The sequence below is a fragment of the Channa argus genome, unplaced genomic scaffold (genome assembly GCF_033026475.1).
Source record: "Channa argus isolate prfri unplaced genomic scaffold, Channa argus male v1.0 Contig206, whole genome shotgun sequence".
Classification (NCBI taxonomy): domain Eukaryota; kingdom Metazoa; phylum Chordata; class Actinopteri; order Anabantiformes; family Channidae; genus Channa; species Channa argus.
The window spans coordinates 1-23,000 of NW_027125424.1; the positions used below are offsets into that span (position 1 = coordinate 1).

Below are 23,000 nucleotides of genomic sequence, written 5' to 3' on the forward strand. Positions count from 1 at the left end.
GTGGCAGTAGAGTTTCTGACTAGTTTGTTTAACAAGATCTTGGAGAGTGAAAGGAGGGCCGAGGACTGGAGGAGAAGTGTACTGGTGCCCATTTTTAAGAACGAGGGAGATGAGCAGAGCTGTGGCAACTACAGAGGAATAAAGTTGATGAGCCACACAATGAAGTTGTGGGAAATAGTAGTGGAAGCTAGGCTAAGGGCAGAGGTGAGCAATATGGTTTCATGCCTAGAAAAAATCCAACAGATGAAGTATTTGCTTTGAGGATGCCGATGGAGAAATACAGAGAAGGTCATGGGGAGTTGAATTGTGTCTTCGTAGACTTCGAGAAAGCGTATGACAGAGTGCCGAGAGAGGAGCTGTGGTATTGTATGAGGAATTCTGGAGTGGCAGAGAAGTATGTTAGAGTGATGGAGGACATGTATGAAAGCTGTAAGACCGCAGTTAGGTGTGCTGTAGATGTGACAGAGGAGTTCAAGGTGGCGGTGGGTCTGCATCAAGGATCGGCTCTGAGCCCCTTCTTCCTAGCTCTGGTGGCGGACAGGCTGACAGATGAGGTTAGACTGGAATCTCCGTGGACTATGATGTTTGCGGATGACATTGTGATTTGTAGTGAGAACAGGGAGCAGGTGGAGGAAAATCTAGAGAGATGGAGGTCTGCTCTGGAAAACTGAGATGTGTGTCAATGAGAGGGACCCAGGTGGAACGGTGAGGTTACAGGGGGCAGAGGTGAAGAAGGTGCAGGACTTTAAGTACTTAGGGTCAACGGTTCAGAGCAACGGAGAGTGTGGAAAAGAGTTGAAGAGGCGACTGCAATCAGGTTGGAACGGGTGGACAAAAGTGTCAGGTGTGTTGTGTGATAAAAGAGTGTCAGCGAGAATGAAAGGAAGCCACCGTCTCAAGACGGTGGTGAGACCAGCGATGTTGTTCGGCTTAGAGACAGCGGCACTAAAGAAAACACAGGAGGCAGAGCTGGAGGTAGCAGAGCTTAAGATGTTGAGGTTCTCTTTGGGAGTAACAAAGATGGACAGGATCAAGAATGAGGACAAATGGTTAGTTCAAAGCAATATACTCCAAGCCTAAGACTTACTGTCTGGAGGAAGTTGCAGAAAACAAACGGCTAAATAGTTGCAGCTGATGTAAGAGCGATTGCTGAAACAAAGTGGGACTTTGGTCAAAGACGCCTGGAAATATGTTGCTTCATTGAAGGTCAAAGGGTCTTTTCAGGGTCCTCTTTGAGGCCCGGCTAGCTCAGGCGGTAGAGCATGAGACTTTTAATCTCAGGGTCGTGGGTTCGAGCCCCACGTTATGCGTGGTGCTTTTAATACGGCCACACTGGATAAGATCTGGGACCAACTCTAAAACTCCACAAAACCTTGATTTCTTGTACAGCTGAAAATGAAAGTCACTTCCTGCAATTACACACAGTAAAGTAGCCAAATTACAGTCGGCTTTCTCAGGGGAGGTGATTTCACAAATTGGGATATGGAAACCGACTTTACCCGACTAGATACCACTCGGAGTACCGCAATTTTGTTGTCGTTTATACACGTAACCATGTTTCCAATCAGCTTTCTCAAACTGTGCATAAGCGTAACAAAAGGCTGCAAGCCCTACGATGGATGCTGAGGTTTTCGAAAAAGTAGCAATTCAGAAAATCCAGCTGCAACTGCAGCCACACTTGGCTACCCGTACAAACGTTTTGCCAAACAATATCGATCATCTAACCAACACTCCAACTGAAACCCACTAAACTCACAAACAAGAGCTTCACTCACTTCATTACACTGTCACAAGTTGTGCAAAGTCCCGACTGACGGCCCTTTCCAGCTGAGACAAAGGTGAGTATTGCAACAAATTGAGACTTTCCTCAAGAACACCTCGAGTATGTTGATTGAATTAGAGAATAACAACCTAATGACTTACTTCCACTGTCCTAAAGAGTCGGCGCCCACCAACGGCTGTCAGGATGGCCGAGCGGTCTAAGGCGCCAGACTTAAAGGAAGAACTCCTTCCCCAAAGGGACTTCTGGTCTCCAGTGGAGGCGTGGGTTCAAATCCCACTCCTGACATTACTTTTATCTGCATGTTGCTAATGATTTAGACATAATTGTATTGAACAAATTTGAAAACTTTAACAACTCGTGATTGTCTTTTGTTGCACAAAGCAAAAGACATGGCAACACTATTGCATAATCCTTCTCTACCATATACCATTGTGCTGCTGAGATAATGCTGCCGCAACATTCTTACGAGAATGCACCTCGGGCACTCCTGGCAGTAATTTCTGACCACGCGCACAACTGACCCTCCACATCAACTCACGTCAAGTGAGGTGGCCATGATGTGCATGCAAACGATTAGTTCGAAGCAATTTATTCCAAGCCTAAGACTTACTGTCTGGAGGAAGATGCAGAAATCAAACGGCTAAATAGTTGCAGCTGATCTAAAAGTGATTGCTGAAACAGAGTGGGACTTTGCTTAAACACGCCTGGAAAAATGTTGCTTTATTGAGGGTCAAAGGGTCTTTTCAGGTGTCCTTTTAGAGACCCGGCTAGCTCAGTCGGTAGAGCATGAGACTCTTAATCTCAGGGTCGTGGGTTCGAGCCCCACGTTGGGCGGGGACTTTTTTGATTATGGCCACACTGGAGAAGATCTGGGACCAACACAAAAACTGCAGAACAACTTGATTTCTTGTACAGCTGAAAATGAAAGTCACTGGGGGACTTTCATAGGGAACACCGAGGGTACTCGGTGTGTCATCTGGAAAGAGGAAAGTGGACAAGGTGATTTGGCGGCAGAACGAGGAACTTCAGGAGTGTATACAGAGAAAAAGGTTAGCTAAGAAGAAGTGGGACACTGCGAGGACTGAAGAGAGTCGACAAGAGTACCGGGAGATGCAGCGTAAGGTGAAGGTAGAGGTGGCAAAGAGCATATGAGGACTTGTATGCTAGGTTGGACACTAAAGAGGGAGGGGTGGATTTGTTCAGGTTGGCCAGACTAAGAGACAGAGATGGGAAGGATGTGCAGCAGGTTAGGGTGATTAACGATAAGGATGGAAAAAAATTGACAGGTGCCAGGATTGTGATGGGAAGATGGAAGGAGAACTTTTTAAGAGTTAATCAATGAGGAAAATGAAAGGGAACAAAGAGTAGAAGAGGTGACTGGTGTGGAGCAGGAAGTAGCCAAGATTAGTAAGAGTGAAGTGAGGAGGACGTTGAAGGGGATGAAGAGTGGAAAGGCAGCGGGTCCTGATGACATACCTGTGGAGGTATGAAAGTGTCTAGGAGAGGTGGCAGTAGAGTTTCTGACTAGTTTGTTTAACAAGATCTTGGAGAGTGAGAGGAGGTTCGAGGACTGGAGGAGAAGTGTACTGGTGCCCATTTTTAAGAACAAGGGAGATGAGCAGAGCTGTGGCAACTACAGAGGAAGAAAGTTGATGAGCCACACAATGAAGTTGTGGGAAATAGTAGTGGAAGCTAGGCTAAGGGCAGAGGTGAGCAATATGGTTTCATGCCTAGAAAGAGTCCAACAGATGAAGTATTTGCTTTGAGGATGCCGATGGAGAAATACAGAGAAGGTCATGGGGAGTTGCATTGTGTCTTCGTAGACTTAGAGAAAGCGTATGACAGGGTGCCGAGAGAGGAGCTGTGGTATTGTATGAGGAATTCTGGAGTGGCAGAGAAGTATGTTAGAGTGATGGAGGACATGTATGAAAGCTGTAAGACCGCGGTGAGGTGTGCTGTAGATGTGACAGAGGAGTTCAAGGTGGCGGTGGGTCTGCATCAAGGATCGGCTCAGAGCCCCTTCTTCCTTGCTCTGGTGGCGGACAGGCTGACAGATGAGGTTAGACTGGAATCTCCGTGGACTATGATGTTTGCGGATGACATTGTGATTTGTAGTGAGAACAGGGAGCAGGTGGAGGAAAATCTAGAGAGATGGAGGTCTGCTCTGGAAAACTGAGATGTGTGTCAATGAGAGGGACCCAGGTGGAACGGTGAGGTTACAGGGGGCAGAGGTGAAGAAGGTGCAGGACTTTAAGTACTTAGGGTCAACGGTTCAGAGCAACGGAGAGTGTGGAAAAGAGATGAAGAGGCGACTGCAATCAGGTTGGAACGGGTGGACAAAAGTGTCAGGTGGGTTGTGTGATAAAAGAGTGTCAGCGAGAATGAAAGGAAGCCACCGTCTCAAGACAGTGGTGAGACCAGCGATGTTCTTCGGCTTAGAGACAGCGGCACTAAAGAAAACACAGGAGGCAGAGCTGGAGGTAGCAGAGCTTAAGATGTTGAGGTTCTCTTTGGGAGTAACGAGGATGGACAGGATCAAGAATGAGGACAAACGGTTAGTTCAAAGCAATATACTCCAAGCCTAAGACTTACTGTCTGGAGGAAGTTGCAGAAAACAACTGGCTAAATAGTTGCAGCTGATGTAAGAGCGATTGCTGAAACAAAGTGGGACTTTGCTCAAAGACGCCTGGAAATATGTTGCTTCATTAAAGGTCAAAGGGTCTTTTCAGGGTCCTCTTTGAGGCCTAGCTAGCTCAGGCAGTAGAGCATGAGAGTTTTAATCTCAGGGTCGTGGGTTCTAGCCCCACGTTATGTGTGGTGCTTTTAATACGGCCACACTGGATAAGATCTGGGACCAACATTAAAACTCCACAAAACCTTGATTTCTTGTACAGCTGAAAATGAAAGTCACTTCCTGCAATTACACACAGTAAAGTAGCCAAATTACAGTCGGCTTTCTCAGGGGAGGTGATTTCACAAATTGGGATATGGAAACCGACTTTACCCGACTAGATACCAGTCGGAGTACCGCAATTTTGTTGTCGTTTATACACGTAACCATGTTTCCAATCAGCTTTCTCCAACTGTGCATAAGCGTAACAAAAGGCTGCAAGCCCTACGATGGATGCTGAGGTTTTCGAAAAAGTAGCAATTCAGAAAATCCAGCTGCAACTGCAGCCAGACTTGGCTACCCGTACAAACGTTTTGCCAAACAATATCGATCATCTAACCAACACTCCAACTGAAACCCACTAAACTCACAAACAAGAGCTTCACTCACTTAATTACACTGTCACAAGTTGCGCAAAGTCCCGACTGACGGCCCTTTCCAGCTGAGACAAAGGTGAGTATTGCAACAAATTGAGACTTTCCTCAAGAACACCTCGAGTATGTTGATTGAATTAGAGAATAACAACCTAATGACTTACTTCCACTGTCCTAAAGAGTCGGCGCCCACCAACGGCTGTCAGGGTGGCCGAGCGGTCTAAAGCGCCAGACTAAAGGAAGAACTCCTTCCCCAAAGGGACTTCTGGTCTCCAGTGGAGGCGTGGGTTCAAATCCCACTCCTGACATTACTTTTATCTGCATGTTGCTAATGATTTAGACATAATTGTATTGAACAAATTTGAAAACTTTAACAACTCGGGATTGTCTTTTGTTGCACAAAGCAAAAGACATGGCAACACTATTGCATAATCCTTCTCTACCATATACCATTGTGCTGCTGAGATAATGCTGCCGCAACATTCTTACGAGAATGCACCTCGGGCACTCCTGGCAGTAATTTCTGACCACGCGCACAACTGACCCTCCACATCAACTCACGTCAAGTGAGGTGGCCATGATGTGCATGCAAACGATTAGTTCGAAGCAATTTATTCAAGCCTAAGACTTACTGTCTGGAGGAAGATGCAGAAATCAAACGGCTAAATAGTTGCAGCTGATCTAAAAGTGATTGCTGAAACAGAGTGGGACTTTGCTTAAACACGCCTGGAAAAATGTTGCTTTATTGAGGGTCAAAGGGTCTTTTCAGGTGTCCTTTTAGCGGCCCGGCTAGCTCAGTCGGTAGAGCATGAGACTCTTAATCTCAGGGTCGTGGGTTCGAGCCCCACGTTGGGCGGGGACTTTTTTGATTATGGCCACACTGGAGAAGATCTGGGACCAACACAAAAACTGCAGAACAACTTGATTTCTTGTACAGCTGAAAATGAAAGTCACTGGGGGACTTTCATAGGGAACACCGAGGGTACTCGGTGTGTCATCTGGAAAGAGGAAAGTGGACAAGGTGATTTGGCGGCAGAACGAGGAACTTCAGGAGTGTATACAGAGAAAAAGGTTAGCTAAGAAGAAGTGGGACACTGCGAGGACTGAAGAGAGTCGACAAGAGTACCGGGAGATGCAGCGTAAGGTGAAGGTAGAGGTGGCAAAGAGCATATGAGGACTTGTATGCTAGGTTGGACACTAAAGAGGGAGGGGTGGATTTGTTCAGGTTGGCCAGACTAAGAGACAGAGATGGGAAGGATGTGCAGCAGGTTAGGGTGATTAACGATAAGGATGGAAAAAAATTGACAGGTGCCAGGATTGTGATGGGAAGATGGAAGGAGAACTTTTTAAGAGTTAATCAATGAGGAAAATGAAAGGGAACAAAGAGTAGAAGAGGTGACTGGTGTGGAGCAGTAAGTAGCCAAGATTAGTAAGAGTGAAGTGAGGAGGACGTTGAAGAGGATGAAGAGTGGAAAGGCAGCGGGTCCTGATGACATACCTGTGGAGGTATAAAAGTGTCTAGGAGAGGTGGCAGTAGAGTTTCTGACTAGTTTGTTTAACAAGATCTTGGAGAGTGAGAGGAGGTTCGAGGACTGGAGGAGAAGTGTACTGGTGCCCATTTTTAAGAACAAGGGAGATGAGCAGAGCTGTGGCAACTACAGAGGAAGAAAGTTGATGAGCCACACAATGAAGTTGTGGGAAATAGTAGTGGAAGCTAGGCTAAGGGCAGAGGTGTTTGGCAGAGAAGTATGTTACAGTGATGGAGGACATGTATGAAAGCTGTAAGACCGCAGTGAGGTGTGCTGTAGATGTGACAGAGGAGTTCAAGGTGGCGGTGGGTCTGCATCAAGGATCGGCTCAGAGCCCCTTCTTCCTTGCTCTGGTGGCGGACAGGCTGACAGATGAGGTTAGACTGGAATCTCCGTGGACTATGATGTTTGCGGATGACATTGTGATTTGTAGTGAGAACAGGGAGCAGGTGGAGGAAAATCTAGAGAGATGGAGGTCTGCTCTGGAAAACTGAGATGTGTGTCAATGAGAGGGACCTAGGTGGAACGGTGAGGTTACAGGGGGCAGAGGTGATGAAGGTGCAGGACTTTAAGTACTTAGGGTCAACGGTTGAGAGCAACGGAGAGTGTGGAAAAGAGTTGAAGAGGCGACTGCAATCAGGTTGGAACGGGTGGACAAAAGTGTCAGGTGTGTTGTGTGATAAAAGAGTGTCAGCGAGAATGAAAGGAAGCCACCGTCTCAAGACAGTGGTGAGACCAGCGATGTTGTTCGGCTTAGAGACAGCGGCACTAAAGAAAACACAGGAGGCAGAGCTGGAGGTAGCAGAGCTTAAGATGTTGAGGTTCTCTTTGGGAGTAACAAAGATGGACAGGATCAAGAATGAGGCTAAACGGTTAGTTCAAAGCAATATACTCCAAGCCTAAGACTTACTGTCTGGAGGACAGTGTAAAAGGACAGTGATTTCACAAATTGGGATATGGAAACCGACTTTACCCGACTAGATACCACTCGGAGTACCGCAATTTTGTTGTCGTTTATACACGTAACCATGTTTCCAATCAGTTTTCTCAAACTGTGCATAAGCGTAACAAAAGGCTGCAAGCCCTACGATGGATGCTGAGGTTTTCGAAAAAGTAGCAATTCAGAAAATCCAGCTGCAACTGCAGCCAGACTTGGCTACCCGTACAAACGTTTTGCCAAACAATATCGATCATCTAACCAACACTCCAACTGAAACCCACTAAACTCACAAACAAGAGCTTCACTCACTTCATTACACTGTCATAAGTTGCGCAAAGTCCCGACTGACGGCCCTTTCCAGCTGAGACAAAGGTGAGTATTACAACAAATTGAGACTTTCCTCAAGAACACCTCGAGTATGTTGATTGAATTAGAGAATAACAACCTAATGACTTAGTTCCACTGTCCTAAAGAGTCGGCGCCCACCAACGGCTGTCAGGATGGCCGAGCGGTCTAAGGCGCCAGACTCAAGGAAGAACTCCTTCCCCAAAGGGACTTCTGGTCTCCAGTGGAGGCGTGGGTTCAAATCCCACTCCTGACATTACTTTTATCTGCTTGTTGCTAATGATTTAGACATATTTGTATTGAACAACTTTGAAAACTTTAACAACTCGTGATTGTCTTTTGTTGCACAAAGCAAAAGACATGGCAACACTATTGCATAATCCTTCTCTACCATATACCATTGTGCTGCTGAGATAATGCTGCCGCAACATTCTTACGAGAATGCACCTCGGGCACTCCTGGCAGTAATTTCTGACCACGCGCACAACTGACCCTCCACATCAACTCACGTCAAGTGAGGTGGCCATGATGTGCATGCAAACGATTAGTTCGAAGCAATTTATTCCAAGCTTAAGACTTACTGTCTGGAGGAAGATGCAGAAATCAAACGGCTAAATAGTTGCAGCTGATCTAAAAGTGATTGCTGAAACAGAGTGGGACTTTGCTTAAACACGCCTGGAAAAATGTTGCTTTATTGAGGGTCAAAGGGTCTTTTCAGGTGTCCTTTTAGCGGCCCGGCTAGCTCAGTCGGTAGAGCATGAGACTCTTAATCTCAGGGTCGTGGGTTCGAGCCCCACGTTGGGCGGGGACTTTTTTGATTATGGCCACACTGGAGAAGATCTGGGACCAACACAAAAACTGCAGAACAACTTGATTTCTTGTACAGCTGAAAATGAAAGTCACTGGGGGACTTTCATAGGGAACACCGAGGGTACTCGGTGTGTCATCTGGAAAGAGGAAAGTGGACAAGGTGATTTGGCGGCAGAACGAGGAACTTCAGGAGTGTATACAGAGAAAAAGGTTAGCTAAGAAGAAGTGGGACACTGCGAGGACTGAAGAGAGTCGACAAGAGTACCGGGAGATGCAGCGTAAGGTGAAGGTAGAGGTGGCAAAGAGCATATGAGGACTTGTATGCTAGGTTGGACACTAAAGAGGGAGGGGTGGATTTGTTCAGGTTGGCCAGACTAAGAGACAGAGATGGGAAGGATGTGCAGCAGGTTAGGGTGATTAACGATAAGGATGGAAAAAAATTGACAGGTGCCAGGATTGTGATGGGAAGATGGAAGGAGAACTTTTTAAGAGTTAATCAATGAGGAAAATGAAAGGGAACAAAGAGTAGAAGAGGTGACTGGTGTGGAGCAGTAAGTAGCCAAGATTAGTAAGAGTGAAGTGAGGAGGACGTTGAAGAGGATGAAGAGTGGAAAGGCAGCGGGTCCTGATGACATACCTGTGGAGGTATGAAAGTGTCTAGGAGAGGTGGCAGTAGAGTTTCTGACTAGTTTGTTTAACAAGATCTTGGAGAGTGAGAGGAGGTTCGAGGACTGGAGGAGAAGTGTACTGGTGCCCATTTTTAAGAACAAGGGAGATGAGCAGAGCTGTGGCAACTACAGAGGAAGAAAGTTGATGAGCCACACAATGAAGTTGTGGGAAATAGTAGTGGAAGCTAGGCTAAGGGCAGAGGTGTTTGGCAGAGAAGTATGTTAGAGTGATGGAGGACATGTATGAAAGCTGTAAGACCGCGGTGAGGTGTGCTGTAGATGTGACAGAGGAGTTCAAGGTGGCGGTGGGTCTGCATCAAGGATCGGCTCTGAGCCCCTTCTTCCTAGCTCTGGTGGCGGACAGGCTGACAGATGAGGTTAGACTGGAATCTCCGTGGACTATGATGTTTGCGGATGACATTGTGATTTGTAGTGAGAACAGGGAGCAGGTGGAGGAAAATCTAGAGAGATGGAGGTCTGCTCTGGAAAACTGAGATGTGTGTCAATGAGAGGGACCCAGGTGGAACGGTGAGGTTACAGGGGGCAGAGGTGAAGAAGGTGCAGGACTTTAAGTACTTAGGGTCAACGGTTCAGAGCAACGGAGAGTGTGGAAAAGAGTTGAAGAGGCGACTGCAATCAGGTTGGAACGGGTGGACAAAAGTGTCAGGTGGGTTGTGTGATAAAAGAGTGTCAGCGAGAATGAAAGGAAGCCACCGTCTCAAGACAGTGGTGAGACCAGCGATGTTGTTCGGCTTAGAGACAGCGGCACTAAAGAAAACACAGGAGGCAGAGCTGGAGGTAGCACAGCTTAAGATGTTGAGGTTCTCTTTGGGAGTAACGAGGATGGACAGGATCAAGAATGAGGACAAACGGTTAGTTCAAAGCAATATACTCCAAGCCTAAGACTTATTGTCTGGAGGAAGTTGCAGAAAACAAACGGCTAAATAGTTGCAGCTGATGTAAGAGCGATTGCTGAAACAAAGTGGGACTTTGCTCAAAGACGCCTGGAAATATGTTGCTTCATTGAAGGTCAAAGGGTCTTTTCAGGGTCCTCTTTGAGGCCCGGCTAGCTCAGGCGGTAGAGCATGAGACTTTTAATCTCAGGGTCGTGGGTTCGAGCCCCACGTTATGTGTGGTGCTTTTAATACGGCCACACTGGATAAGATCTGGGACCAACACTAAAACTCCACAAAACCTTGATTTCTTGTACAGCTGAAAATGAAAGTCACTTCCTGCAATTACACACAGTAAAGTAGCCAAATTACAGTCGGCTTTCTCAGGGGAGGTGATTTCACAAATTGGGATATGGAAACCGACTTTACCCGACTAGATACCACTCGGAGTACCGCAATTTTGTTGTCGTTTATACACGTAACCATGTTTCCAATCAGTTTTCTCAAACTGTGCATAAGCGTAACAAAAGGCTGCAAGCCCTACGATGGATGCTGAGGTTTTCGAAAAAGTAGCAATTCAGAAAATCCAGCTGCAACTGCAGCCAGACTTGGCTACCCGTACAAACGTTTTGCCAAACAATATCGATCATCTAACCAACACTCCAACTGAAACCCACTAAACTCACAAACAAGAGCTTCACTCACTTCATTACACTGTCATAAGTTGCGCAAAGTCCCGACTGACGGCCCTTTCCAGCTGAGACAAAGGTGAGTATTACAACAAATTGAGACTTTCCTCAAGAACACCTCGAGTATGTTGATTGAATTAGAGAATAACAACCTAATGACTTAGTTCCACTGTCCTAAAGAGTCGGCGCCCACCAACGGCTGTCAGGATGGCCGAGCGGTCTAAGGCGCCAGACTCAAGGAAGAACTCCTTCCCCAAAAGGACTTCTGGTCTCCAGTGGAGGCGTGGGTTCAAATCCCACTCCTGACATTACTTTTATCTGCTTGTTGCTAATGATTTAGACATATTTGTATTGAACAACTTTGAAAACTTTAACAACTCGTGATTGTCTTTTGTTGCACAAAGCAAAAGACATGGCAACACTATTGCATAATCCTTCTCTACCATATACCATTGTGCTGCTGAGATAATGCTGCCGCAACATTCTTACGAGAATGCACCTCGGGCACTCCTGGCAGTAATTTCTGACCACGCGCACAACTGACCCTCCACATCAACTCACGTCAAGTGAGGTGGCCATGATGTGCATGCAAACGATTAGTTCGAAGCAATTTATTTCAAGCTTAAGACTTACTGTCTGGAGGAAGATGCAGAAAACAAACGACTAAATAGTTGCAGCTGATCTAAAATTGATTGCTGAAACAGAGTGGGACTTTGCTTAAACACGCCAGGAAAAATGTTGCTTTATTGAGGGTCAAAGGGTCTTTTCAGGTGTCCTTGTAGAGGCCCGGCTAGCTCAGTCGGTAGAGCATGAGACTCTTAATCTCAGGGTCGTGGGTTCAAGCCCCACGTTGGGCGGGGTCTTTTTTGATTATGGCCACACTGGAGAAGATCTGGGACCAACACAAAAACTGCAGAACAACTTGATTTCATGTACAGCTGAAAATGAAAATCACTGGGGGACTTTCATAGGGAACACCGAGGGTACTTGGTGTGTCATCTGGAAAGAGGAAAGTGGACAAGGTGATTTGGCGGCAGAACGAGGAACTTCAGGAGTGTATACAGAGAAAAAGGTTAGCTAAGAAGAAGTGGGACACTGCGAGGACTGAAGAGAGTCGACAAGAGTACAGGGAGATGCAGCGTAGGGTGAAGGTAGAGGTGGCAAAGAGCATATGAGGACTTGTATGCTAGGTTGGACACTAAAGAGGGGGAGGTGGATTTGTTCAGGTTGGCCAGACTAAGAGACAGAGATGGGAAGGATGTGCAGCAGGTTAGGGTGATTAACGATAAGGATGGAAATAAATTGACAGATGCCAGGATTGTGATGGGAAGATGGAAGGAGAACTTTTTAAGAGTTAATCAATGAGGAAAATGAAAGGGAACAAAGAGTAGAAGAGGTGACTGGTGTGGAGCAGGAAGTAGCCAAGATTAGTAAGAGTGAAGTGAGGAGGACGTTGAAGAGGATGAAGAGTGGAAAGGCAGCGGGTCCTGATGACATACCTGTGGAGGTATTAAAGTGTCTAGGAGAGGTGGCAGTAGAGTTTCTGACTAGTTTGTTTAACAAGATCTTGGAGAGTGAGAGGAGGGCCGAGGACTGGAGGAGAAGTGTACTGGTGCCCATTTTTAAGAACAAGGGAGATGAGCAGAGCTGTGGCAACTACAGAGGAAGAAAGTTGATGAGCCACACAATGAAGTTGTGGGAAATAGTAGTGGAAGCTAGGCTAAGGGCAGAGGTGAGCAATATGGTTTCATGCCTAGAAAATGTCCAACAGATGAAGTATTTGCTTTGAGGATGCCGATGGAGAAATACAGAGAAGGCCATGGGGAGTTGCATTGTGTCTTCGTAGACTTAGAGAAAGCGTATGACAGGGTGCCGAGAGAGGAGCTGTGGTATTGTATGAGGAATTCTGGAGTGGCAGAGAAGTATGTTAGAGTGATGGAGGACATGTATGAAAGCTGTAAGACCGCGGTGAGGTGTGCTGTAGATGTGACAGAGGAGTTCAAGGTGGCGGTGGGTCTGCATCAAGGATCGGCTCTGAGCCCCTTCTTCCTTGCTCTGGTGGCGGACAGGCTGACAGATGAGGTTAGACTGGGATCTCCGTGGACTATGATGTTTGCGGATGACATTGTGATTTGTAGTGAGAACAGGGAGCAGGTGGAGGAAAATCTAGAGAGATGGAGGTCTGCTCTGGAAAACTGAGATGTGTGTCAATGAGAGGGACCTAGGTGGAACGGTGAGGTTACAGGGGGCAGAGGTGAAGAAGGTGCAGGACTTTAAGTACTTAGGGTCAACGGTTCAGAGCAACGGAGAGTGTGGAAAAGAGTTGAAGAGGCGACTGCAATCAGGTTGGAACGGGTGGACAAAAGTGTCAGGTGGGTTGTGTGATAAAAGAGTGTCAGCGAGAATGAAAGGAAGCCACCGTCTCAAGACAGTGGTGAGACCAGCGATGTTGTTCGGCTTAGAGACAGCGGCACTGAAGAAAACACAGGAGGCAGAGCTGGAGGTAGCAGAGCTTAAGATGTTGAGGTTCTGTTTGGGAGTAACGAGGATGGAAAGGATCAAGAATGAGGACAAACGGTTAGTTCTAAGCAATATACTCCAAGCCTAAGACTTACTGTCTGGAGGAAGTTGCAGAAAACAAACGGCTAAATAGTTGCAGCTGATGTAAGAGCGATTGCTGAAACAAAGTGGGTCTTTGCTCAAAGACGCCTGGAAATATGTTGCTTCATTGAAGGTCAAAGGGTCTTTTCAGGGTCCTCTTTGAGGCCCGGCTAGCTCAGGCGGTAGAGCATGAGAGTTTTAATTTCAGGGTCGTGGGTTCGAGCCCCACGTTATGTGTGGTGTTTTCAATACGGCCACACTGGATAAGATCTGGGACCAACACTAAAACTCCACAAAACCTTGATTTCTTGTACAGCTGAAAATGAAAGTCACTTCCTGCAATTACACACAGTAAAGTAGCCAAATTACAGTCGGCTTTCTCAGGGGAGGTGATTTCACAAATTGGGATATGGAAACCGACTTTACCCGACTAGATACCACTCGGAGTACCGCAATTTTGTTGTCGTTTATACACGTAACCATGTTTCCAATCAGTTTTCTCAAACTGTGCATAAGCGTAACAAAAGGCTGCAAGCCCTACGATGGATGCTGAGGTTTTCGAAAAAGTAGCAATTCAGAAAATCCAGCTGCAACTGCAGCCAGACTTGGCTACCCGTACAAACGTTTTGCCAAACAATATCGATCATCTAACCAACACTCCAACTGAAACCCACTAAACTCACAAACAAGAGCTTCACTCACTTCATTACACTGTCATAAGTTGCGCAAAGTCCCGACTGACGGCCCTTTCCAGCTGAGACAAAGGTGAGTATTACAACAAATTGAGACTTTCCTCAAGAACACCTCGAGTATGTTGATTGAATTAGAGAATAACAACCTAATGACTTAGTTCCACTGTCCTAAAGAGTCGGCGCCCACCAACGGCTGTCAGGATGGCCGAGCGGTCTAAGGCGCCAGACTCAAGGAAGAACTCCTTCCCCAAAGGGACTTCTGGTCTCCAGTGGAGGCGTGGGTTCAAATCCCACTCCTGACATTACTTTTATCTGCATGTTGCTAATGATTTAGACATATTTGTATTGAACAACTTTGAAAACTTTAACAACTCGTGATTGTCTTTTGTTGCACAAAGCAAAAGACATGGCAACACTATTGCATAATCCTTCTCTACCATATACCATTGTGCTGCTGAGATAATGCTGCCGCAACATTCTTACGAGAATGCACCTCGGGCACTCCTGGCAGTAATTTCTGACCACGCGCACAACTGACCCTCCACATCAACTCACGTCAAGTGAGGTGGCCATGATGTGCATGCAAACGATTAGTTCGAAGCAATTTATTCCAAGCCTAAGACTTACTGTCTGGAGGAAGATGCAGAAAACAAACGGCTAAATAGTTGCAGCTGATCTAAAAGTGATTGCTGAAACAGAGTGGGACTTTGCTTAAACACGCCTGGAAAAATGTTGCTTTATTGAGGGTCAAAGGGTCTTTTCAGGTGTCCTTTTAGCGGCCTGGCTAGCTCAGTCGGTAGAGCATGAGACTCTTAATCTCAGGGTCGTGGGTTCGAGCCCCACGTTGGGAGGGGTCTTTTTTGATTATGGCCACACTGGAGAAGATCTGGGACCAACACAAAAACTGCAGAACAACTTGATTTCTTGTACAGCTGAAAATGAAAGTCACTGGGGGACTTTCATAGGGAACACCGAGGGTACTCGGTGTGTCATCTGGAAAGAGAAAAGTGGACAAGGTGATTAGGCGGCAGAACGAGGAACTTCAGGAGTGTATACAGAGAAAAAGGTTAGCTAAGACGAAGTGGGACACTGCGAGGACTGAAGAGAGTCGACAAGAGTACAGGGAGATGCAGCGTAAGGTGAAGGTAGAGGTGGCAAAGAGCATATGAGGACTTGTATGCTAGGTTGGACACTAAAGAGGGAGGGGTGGATTTGTTCAGGTTGGTCAGACTAAGAGACAGAGATGGGAAGGATGTGCAGCAGGTTAGGGTGATTAATGATAAGGATGGAAATAAATTGACAGGTGCCAGGATTGTGATGGGAAGATGGAAGGAGAACTTTTTAAGAGTTAATCAATGAGGAAAATAAAAGGGAACAAAGAGTAGAAGATGTGACTGGTGTGGAGCAGGAAGTAGCCAAGATTAGTAAGAGTGAAGTGAGGAGGACATTGAAGAGGATGAAGAGTGGAAAGGCAGCGGGTCCTGATGACATACCTGTGGAGGTATGAAAGTGTCTAGGAGAGGTGGCAGTAGAGTTTCTGACTAGTTTGTTTAACAAGATCTTGGAGAGTGAAAGGAGGGCTGAGGACTGGAGGAGAAGTGTACTGGTGCCCATTTTTAAGAACAAAGGAGATGAGCAGAGCTGTGGCAACTACAGAGGAATAAAGTTGATGAGCCACACAATGAAGTTGTGGGAAATAGTAGTGGAAGCTAGGCTAAGGGCAGAGGTGAGCAATATGGTTTCATGCCTAGAAAGAGTCCAACAGATGAAGTATTTGCTTTGAGGATGCCGATGGAGAAATACAGAGAAGGTCATGGGGAGTTGCATTGTGTCTTCGTAGACTTAGAGAAAGCGTATGACAGGGTGCCGAGAGAGGAGCTGTGGTATTGTATGAGGAATTCTGGAGTGGCAGAGAAGTATGTTAGAGTGATGGAGGACATGTATGAAAGCTGTAAGACCGCGGTGAGGTGTGCTGTAGATGTGACAGAGGAGTTCAAGGTGGCGGTGGGTCTGCATCAAGGATCGGCTCTGAGCCCCTTCTTCCTAGCTCTGGTGGCGGACAGGCTGACAGATGAGGTTAGACTGGAATCTCCGTGGACTATGATGTTTGCGGATGACATTGTGATTTGTAGTGAGAACAGGGAGCAGGTGGAGGAAAATCTAGAGAGATGGAGGTCTGCTCTGGAAAACTGAGATGTGTGTCAATGAGAGGGACCCAGGTGGAACGGTGAGGTTACAGGGGGCAGAGGTGAAGAAGGTGCAGGACTTTAAGTACTTAGGGTCAACGGTTCAGAGCAACGGAGAGTGTGGAAAAGAGTTGAAGAGGCGACTGCAATACGGTTGGAACGGGTGGAAAAAAGTGTCAGGTGTGTTGTGTGATAAAAGAGTGTCAGCGAGAATGAAAGGAAGCCACCGTCTCAAGACAGTGGTGAGACCAGCGATGTTGTTCGGCTTAGAGACAGCGGCACTAAAGAAAACACAGGAGGCAGAGCTGGAGGTAGCAGAGCTTAAGATGTTGAGGTTCTCTTTGGGAGTAACGAGGATGGACAGGATCAAGAATGAGGACAAACGGTTAGTTCAAAGCAATATACTCCAAGCCTAAGACTTACTGTCTGGAGGAAGTTGCAGAAAACAAACGGCTAAATAGTTGCAGCTGATGTAAGAGCGATTGCTGAAACAAAGTGGGACTTTGCTCAAAGACGCCTGGAAATATGTTGCTTCATTGAAGGTCAAAGGGTCTTTTCAGGGTCCTCTTTGAGGCCCGGCTATCTCAGGCGGTAGAGCATGAGAGTTTTAATCTCAGGGTCGTGGGTTCAAGCCCCACGTTTTGTGTGGTGCTTTTAATACGGCCACACTGGATAAGATCTGGGACCAACACTAAAACGGCACAAAACCTTGATTTCTTGTACAGCTGAAAATGAAAGTCACTTCCTGCAATTACACACAGTAAAGTAGCCAAATTACAGTCGGCTTTCTCAGGGGAGGTGATTTCACAAATTGGGATATGGAAACCGACTTTACCCGACTAGATACCACTCGGAGTACCGCAATTTTGTTGTCGTTTATACACGTAACCAAGTTTCCAATCAGCTTTCTCAAACTGTGCATAAGCGTAACAAAAGGCTGCAAGCCCTACGATGGATGATGAGGTTTTCGAAAAAGTAGCAATTCAGAAAATTGAAAATCGAGGAGAAGTGTACTGGTGCCCATTTTTAAGAACAAGGGAGATGAGCAGAGCTGTGGCAACTACAGAGGAATAAAGTTGATGAGCCACACAATGAAGTTGTGGGAAATAGTAGTGGAAGCTAGGCTAAGGGCAGAGGTGAGCAATATGGTTTAATGCCTAGAAAGAGTCCAACAGATGAAGTATTTGCTTTGAGGATGCCGATGGAGAAATACAGAGAAGGTCATGGGGAGTTGCATTGTGTCTTCGTAGACTTAGAGAAATCGTATGACAGGGTGCCGAGAGAGGAGCTGTGGTATTGTATGAGGAATTCTGGAGTGGCAGAGAAGTATGTTACAGTGATGGAGGACATGTATGAAAGCTGTAAGACCGTGGTGAGGTGTGCTGTAGATGTGACAGAGGAGTTCAAGGTGGCGGTGGGTCTGCATCAAGGATCGGCTCTGAGCCCCTTCTTCCTTGCTCTGGTGGCGGACAGGCTGACAGATGAGGTTAGACTGGGATCTCCGTGGACTATGATGTTTGCGGATGACATTGTGATTTGTAGTGAGAACAGGGAGCAGGTGGAGGAAAATCTAGAGAGAAGGAGGTCTGCTCTGGAAAACTGAGATGTGTGTCAATGAGAGGGACCTAGGTGGAACGGTGAGGTTACAGGGGGCAGAGGTGAAGAAGGTGCAGGACTTTAAGTACTTAGGGTCAACGGTTCAGAGCAACGGAGAGTGTGGAAAAGAGTTGAAGAGGCGACTGCAATCAGGTTGGAACGGGTGGACAAAAGTGTCAGGTGGGTTGTGTGATAAAAGAGTGTCAGCGAGAATGAAAGGAAGCCACCGTCTCAAGACAGTGGTGAGACCAGCGATGTTGTTCGGCTTAGAGACAGCGGCACTGAAGAAAACACAGGAGGCAGAGCTGGAGGTAGCAGAGCTTAAGATGTTGAGGTTCTGTTTGGGAGTAACGAGGATGGACAGGATCAAGAATGAGGACAAACGGTTAGTTCTAAGCAATATACTCCAAGCCTAAGACTTACTGTCTGGAGGAAGTTGCAGAAAACAAACGGCTAAATAGTTGCAGCTGATGTAAGAGCGATTGCTGAAACAAAGTGGGTCTTTGCTCAAAGACGCCTGGAAATATGTTGCTTCATTGAAGGTCAAAGGGTCTTTTCAGGGTCCTCTTTGAGGCCCGGCTAGCTCAGGCGGTAGAGCATGAGAGTTTTAATTTCAGGGTCGTGGGTTCGAGCCCCACGTTATGTGTGGTGTTTTCAATACGACCACACTGGATAAGATCTGGGACCAACACTAAAACGGCACAAAACCTTGATTTCTTGTACAGCTGAAAATGAAAGTCACTTCCTGCAATTACACACAGTAAAGTAGCCAAATTACAGTCGGCTTTCTCAGGGGAGGTGATTTCACAAATTGGGATATGGAAACCGACTTTACCCGACTAGATACCACTCGGAGTACCGCAATTTTGTTGTCGTTTATACACGTAACCATGTTTCCAATCAGTTTTCTCAAACTGTGCATAAGCGTAACAAAAGGCTGCAAGCCCTACGATGGATGCTGAGGTTTTCGAAAAAGTAGCAATTCAGAAAATCCAGCTGCAACTGCAGCCAGACTTGGCTACCCGTACAAACGTTTTGCCAAACAATATCGATCATCTAACCAACACTCCAACTGAAACCCACTAAACTCACAAACAAGAGCTTCACTCACTTCATTACACTGTCATAAGTTGCGCAAAGTCCCGACTGACGGCCCTTTCCAGCTGAGACAAAGGTGAGTATTACAACAAATTGAGACTTTCCTCAAGAACACCTCGAGTATGTTGATTGAATTAGAGAATAACAACCTAATGACTTAGTTCCACTCTCCTAAAGAGTCGGCGCCCACCAACGGCTGTCAGGATGGCCGAGCGGTCTAAGGCGCCAGACTCAAGGAAGAACTCCTTCCCCAAAGGGACTTCTGGTCTCCAGTGGAGGCGTGGATTCAAATCCCACTCCTGACATTACTTTTATCTGCATGTTGCTAATGATTTAGACATATTTGTATTGAACAACTTTGAAAACTTTAACAACTCGTGATTGTCTTTTGTTGCACAAAGCAAAAGACATGGCAACACTATTGCATAATCCTTCTCTACCATATACCATTGTGCTGCTGAGATAATGCTGCCGCAACATTCTTACGAGAATGCACCTCGGGCACTCCTGGCAGTAATTTCTGACCACGCGCACAACTGACCCTCCACATCAACTCACGTCAAGTGAGGTGGCCATGATGTGCATGCAAACGATTAGTTCGAAGCAATTTATTCCAAGCCTAAGACTTACTGTCTGGAGGAAGATGCAGAAAACAAACGGCTAAATAGTTGCAGCTGATCTAAAAGTGATTGCTGAAACAGAGTGGGACTTTGCTTAAACACGCCTGGAAAAATGTTGCTTTATTGAGGGTCAAAGGGTCTTTTCAGGTGTCCTTTTAGCGGCCCGGCTAGCTCAGTCGGTAGAGCATGAGACTCTTAATCTCAGGGTCGTGGGTTCGAGCCCCACGTTGGGAGGGGTCTTTTTTGATTATGGCCACACTGGAGAAGATCTGGGACCAACACAAAAACTGCAGAACAACTTGATTTCTTGTACAGCTGAAAATGAAAGTCACTGGGGGACTTTCATAGGGAACACCGAGGGTACTCGGTGTGTCATCTGGAAAGAGAAAAGTGGACAAGGTGATTTGGCGGCAGAACGAGGAACTTCAGGAGTGTATACAGAGAAAAAGGTTAGCTAAGAAGAAGTGGGACACTGCGAGGACTGAAGAGAGTCGACAAGAGTACAGGGAGATGCAGCGTAAGGTGAAGGTAGAGGTGGCAAAAAGCATATGAGGACTTGTATGCTAGGTTGGACACTAAAGAGGGAGGGGTGGATTTGTTCAGGTTGGTCAGACTAAGAGACAGAGATGGGAAGGATGTGCAGCAGGTTAGGGTGATTAATGATAAGGATGGAAATAAATTGACAGGTGCCAGGATTGTGATGGGAAGATGGAAGGAGAACTTTTTAAGAGTTAATCAATGAGGAAAATGAAAGGGAACAAAGAGTAGAAGATGTGACTGGTGTGGAGCAGGAAGTAGCCAAGATTAGTAAGAGTGAAGTGAGGAGGACGTTGAAGAGGATGAAGAGTGGAAAGGCAGCGGGTCCTGATGACATACCTGTGGAGGTATGAAAGTGTCTAGGAGAGGTGGCAGTAGAGTTTCTGACTAGTTTGTTTAACAAGATCTTGGAGAGTGAAAGGAGGGCTGAGGACTGGAGGAGAAGTGTACTGGTGCCCATTTTTAAGAACAAAGGAGATGAGCAGAGCTGTGGCAACTACAGAGGAATAAAGTTGATGAGCCACACAATGAAGTTGTGGGAAATAGTAGTGGAAGCTAGGCTAAGGGCAGAGGTGAGCAATATGGTTTCATGCCTAGAAAGAGTCCAACAGATGAAGTATTTGCTTTGAGGATGCCGATGGAGAAATACAGAGAAGGTCATGGGGAGTTGCATTGTGTCTTCGTAGACTTAGAGAAAGCGTATGACAGGGTGCCGAGAGAGGAGCTGTGGTATTGTATGAGGAATTCTGGAGTGGCAGAGAAGTATGTTAGAGTGATGGAGGACATGTATGAAAGCTGTAAGACCGCGGTGAGGTGTGCTGTAGATGTGACAGAGGAGTTCAAGGTGGCGGTGGGTCTGCATCAAGGATCGGCTCTTAGCCCCTTCTTCATAGCTCTGGTGGCGGACAGGCTGACAGATGAGGTTAGACTGGAATCTCCGTGGACTATGATGTTTGCGGATGACATTGTGATTTGTAGTGAGAACAGGGAGCAGGTGGAGGAAAATCTAGAGAGATGGAGGTCTGCTCTGGAAAACTGAGATGTGTGTCAATGAGAGGGACCCAGGTGGAACGGTGAGGTTACAGGGGGCAGAGGTGAAGAAGGTGCAGGACTTTAAGTACTTAGGGTCAACGGTTCAGAGCAACGGAGAGTGTGGAAAAGAGTTGAAGAGGCGACTGCAATCAGGTTGGAACGGGTGGAAAAAAGTGTCAGGTGTGTTGTGTGATAAAAGAGTGTCAGCGAGAATGAAAGGAAGCCACCGTCTCAAGACAGTGGTGAGACCAGCGATGTTGTTCGGCTTAGAGACAGCGGCACTAAAGAAAACACAGGAGGAAGAGCTGGAGGTAGCAGAGCTTAAGATGTTGAGGTTCTCTTTGGGAGTAACGAGGATGGACAGGATCAAGAATGAGGACAAACGGTTAGTTCAAAGCAATATACTCCAAGCCTAAGACTTACTGTCTGGAGGAAGTTGCAGAAAACAAACGGCTAAATAGTTGCAGCTGATGTAAGAGCGATTGCTGAAACAAAGTGGGACTTTGCTCAAAGACGCCTGGAAATATGTTGCTTCATTGAAGGTCAAAGGGTCTTTTCAGGGTCCTCTTTGAGGCCCGGCTATCTCAGGCGGTAGAGCATGAGAGTTTTAATCTCAGGGTCGTGGGTTCAAGCCCCACGTTTTGTGTGGTGCTTTTAATACGGCCACACTGGATAAGATCTGGGACCAACACTAAAACTCCACAAAACCTTGATTTCTTGTACAGCTGAAAATGAAAGTCACTTCCTGCAATTACACACAGTAAAGTAGCCAAATTACAGTCGGCTTTCTCAGGGGAGGTGATTTCACAAATTGGGATATGGAAACCGACTTTACCCGACTAGATACCACTCGGAGTACCGCAATTTTGTTGTCGTTTATACACGTAACCAAGTTTCCAATCAGCTTTCTCAAACTGTGCATAAGCGTAACAAAAGGCTGCAAGCCCTACGATGGATGATGAGGTTTTCGAAAAAGTAGCAATTCAGAAAATTGAAAATCGAGGAGAAGTGTACTGGTGCCCATTTTTAAGAACAAGGGAGATGAGCAGAGCTGTGGCAACTACAGAGGAATAAAGTTGATGAGCCACACAATGAAGGTGTGGGAAATAGTAGTGGAAGCTAGGCTAAGGGCAGAGGTGAGCAATATGGTTTCATGCCTAGAAAGAGTCCAACAGATGAAGTATTTGCTTTGAGGATGCCGATGGAGAAATACAGAGAAGGTCATGGGGAGTTGCATTGTGTCTTCGTAGACTTAGAGAAATCGTATGACAGGGTGCCGAGAGAGGAGCTGTGGTATTGTATGAGGAATTCTGGAGTGGCAGAGAAGTATGTTACAGTGATGGAGGACATGTATGAAAGCTGTAAGACCGTGGTGAGGTGTGCTGTAGATGTGACAGAGGAGTTCAAGGTGGCGGTGGGTCTGCATCAAGGATCGGCTCTGAGCCCCTTCTTCCTTGCTCTGGTGGCGGACAGGCTGACAGATGAGGTTAGACTGGGATCTCCGTGGACTATGATGTTTGCGGATGACATTGTGATTTGTAGTGAGAACAGGGAGCAGGTGGAGGAAAATCTAGAGAGATGGAGGTCTGCTCTGGAAAACTGAGATGTGTGTCAATGAGAGGGACCTAGGTGGAACGGTGAGGTTACAGGGGGCAGAGGTGAAGAAGGTGCAGGACTTTAAGTACTTAGGGTCAACGGTTCAGAGCAACGGAGAGTG

At 46.5% G+C, this 23,000-nt stretch overlaps 12 non-coding genes across 12 annotated transcripts; all 12 read left to right on the forward strand.

Moving 5' to 3' along the window:
- The first annotated feature begins 1,960 nt into the window (after positions 1-1,960).
- trnal-uaa (transfer RNA leucine (anticodon UAA)) lies at positions 1,961-2,068 on the forward strand. The gene is made up of 2 exons: positions 1,961-1,998; positions 2,024-2,068. It is a non-coding gene; the product is annotated as a tRNA-Leu (tRNA).
- Positions 2,069-2,544: 476 nt separating this feature from the next.
- Positions 2,545-2,617, forward strand: trnak-cuu (transfer RNA lysine (anticodon CUU)). Its single transcript has one exon. It is a non-coding gene; the product is annotated as a tRNA-Lys (tRNA).
- A 2,631-nt stretch (positions 2,618-5,248) lies between these two features.
- trnaf-aaa (transfer RNA phenylalanine (anticodon AAA)) lies at positions 5,249-5,355 on the forward strand. The gene is made up of 2 exons: positions 5,249-5,286; positions 5,311-5,355. It is a non-coding gene; the product is annotated as a tRNA-Phe (tRNA).
- Positions 5,356-5,830: 475 nt separating this feature from the next.
- Positions 5,831-5,903, forward strand: trnak-cuu (transfer RNA lysine (anticodon CUU)). The gene has a single exon. It is a non-coding gene; the product is annotated as a tRNA-Lys (tRNA).
- A 2,107-nt stretch (positions 5,904-8,010) lies between these two features.
- trnal-caa (transfer RNA leucine (anticodon CAA)) lies at positions 8,011-8,117 on the forward strand. The gene is made up of 2 exons: positions 8,011-8,048; positions 8,073-8,117. It is a non-coding gene; the product is annotated as a tRNA-Leu (tRNA).
- Positions 8,118-8,593: 476 nt separating this feature from the next.
- Positions 8,594-8,666, forward strand: trnak-cuu (transfer RNA lysine (anticodon CUU)). The gene has a single exon. It is a non-coding gene; the product is annotated as a tRNA-Lys (tRNA).
- A 2,456-nt stretch (positions 8,667-11,122) lies between these two features.
- trnal-caa (transfer RNA leucine (anticodon CAA)) lies at positions 11,123-11,229 on the forward strand. Its single transcript has 2 exons — positions 11,123-11,160; positions 11,185-11,229. It is a non-coding gene; the product is annotated as a tRNA-Leu (tRNA).
- Positions 11,230-11,705: 476 nt separating this feature from the next.
- Positions 11,706-11,778, forward strand: trnak-cuu (transfer RNA lysine (anticodon CUU)). Its single transcript has one exon. It is a non-coding gene; the product is annotated as a tRNA-Lys (tRNA).
- A 2,631-nt stretch (positions 11,779-14,409) lies between these two features.
- trnal-caa (transfer RNA leucine (anticodon CAA)) lies at positions 14,410-14,516 on the forward strand. The gene is made up of 2 exons: positions 14,410-14,447; positions 14,472-14,516. It is a non-coding gene; the product is annotated as a tRNA-Leu (tRNA).
- Positions 14,517-14,992: 476 nt separating this feature from the next.
- On the forward strand, positions 14,993-15,065 carry trnak-cuu (transfer RNA lysine (anticodon CUU)). Its single transcript has one exon. It is a non-coding gene; the product is annotated as a tRNA-Lys (tRNA).
- Positions 15,066-19,292: 4,227 nt separating this feature from the next.
- Positions 19,293-19,399, forward strand: trnal-caa (transfer RNA leucine (anticodon CAA)). The gene is made up of 2 exons: positions 19,293-19,330; positions 19,355-19,399. It is a non-coding gene; the product is annotated as a tRNA-Leu (tRNA).
- A 476-nt stretch (positions 19,400-19,875) lies between these two features.
- Positions 19,876-19,948, forward strand: trnak-cuu (transfer RNA lysine (anticodon CUU)). Its single transcript has one exon. It is a non-coding gene; the product is annotated as a tRNA-Lys (tRNA).
- Positions 19,949-23,000: the final 3,052 nt, after the last annotated feature.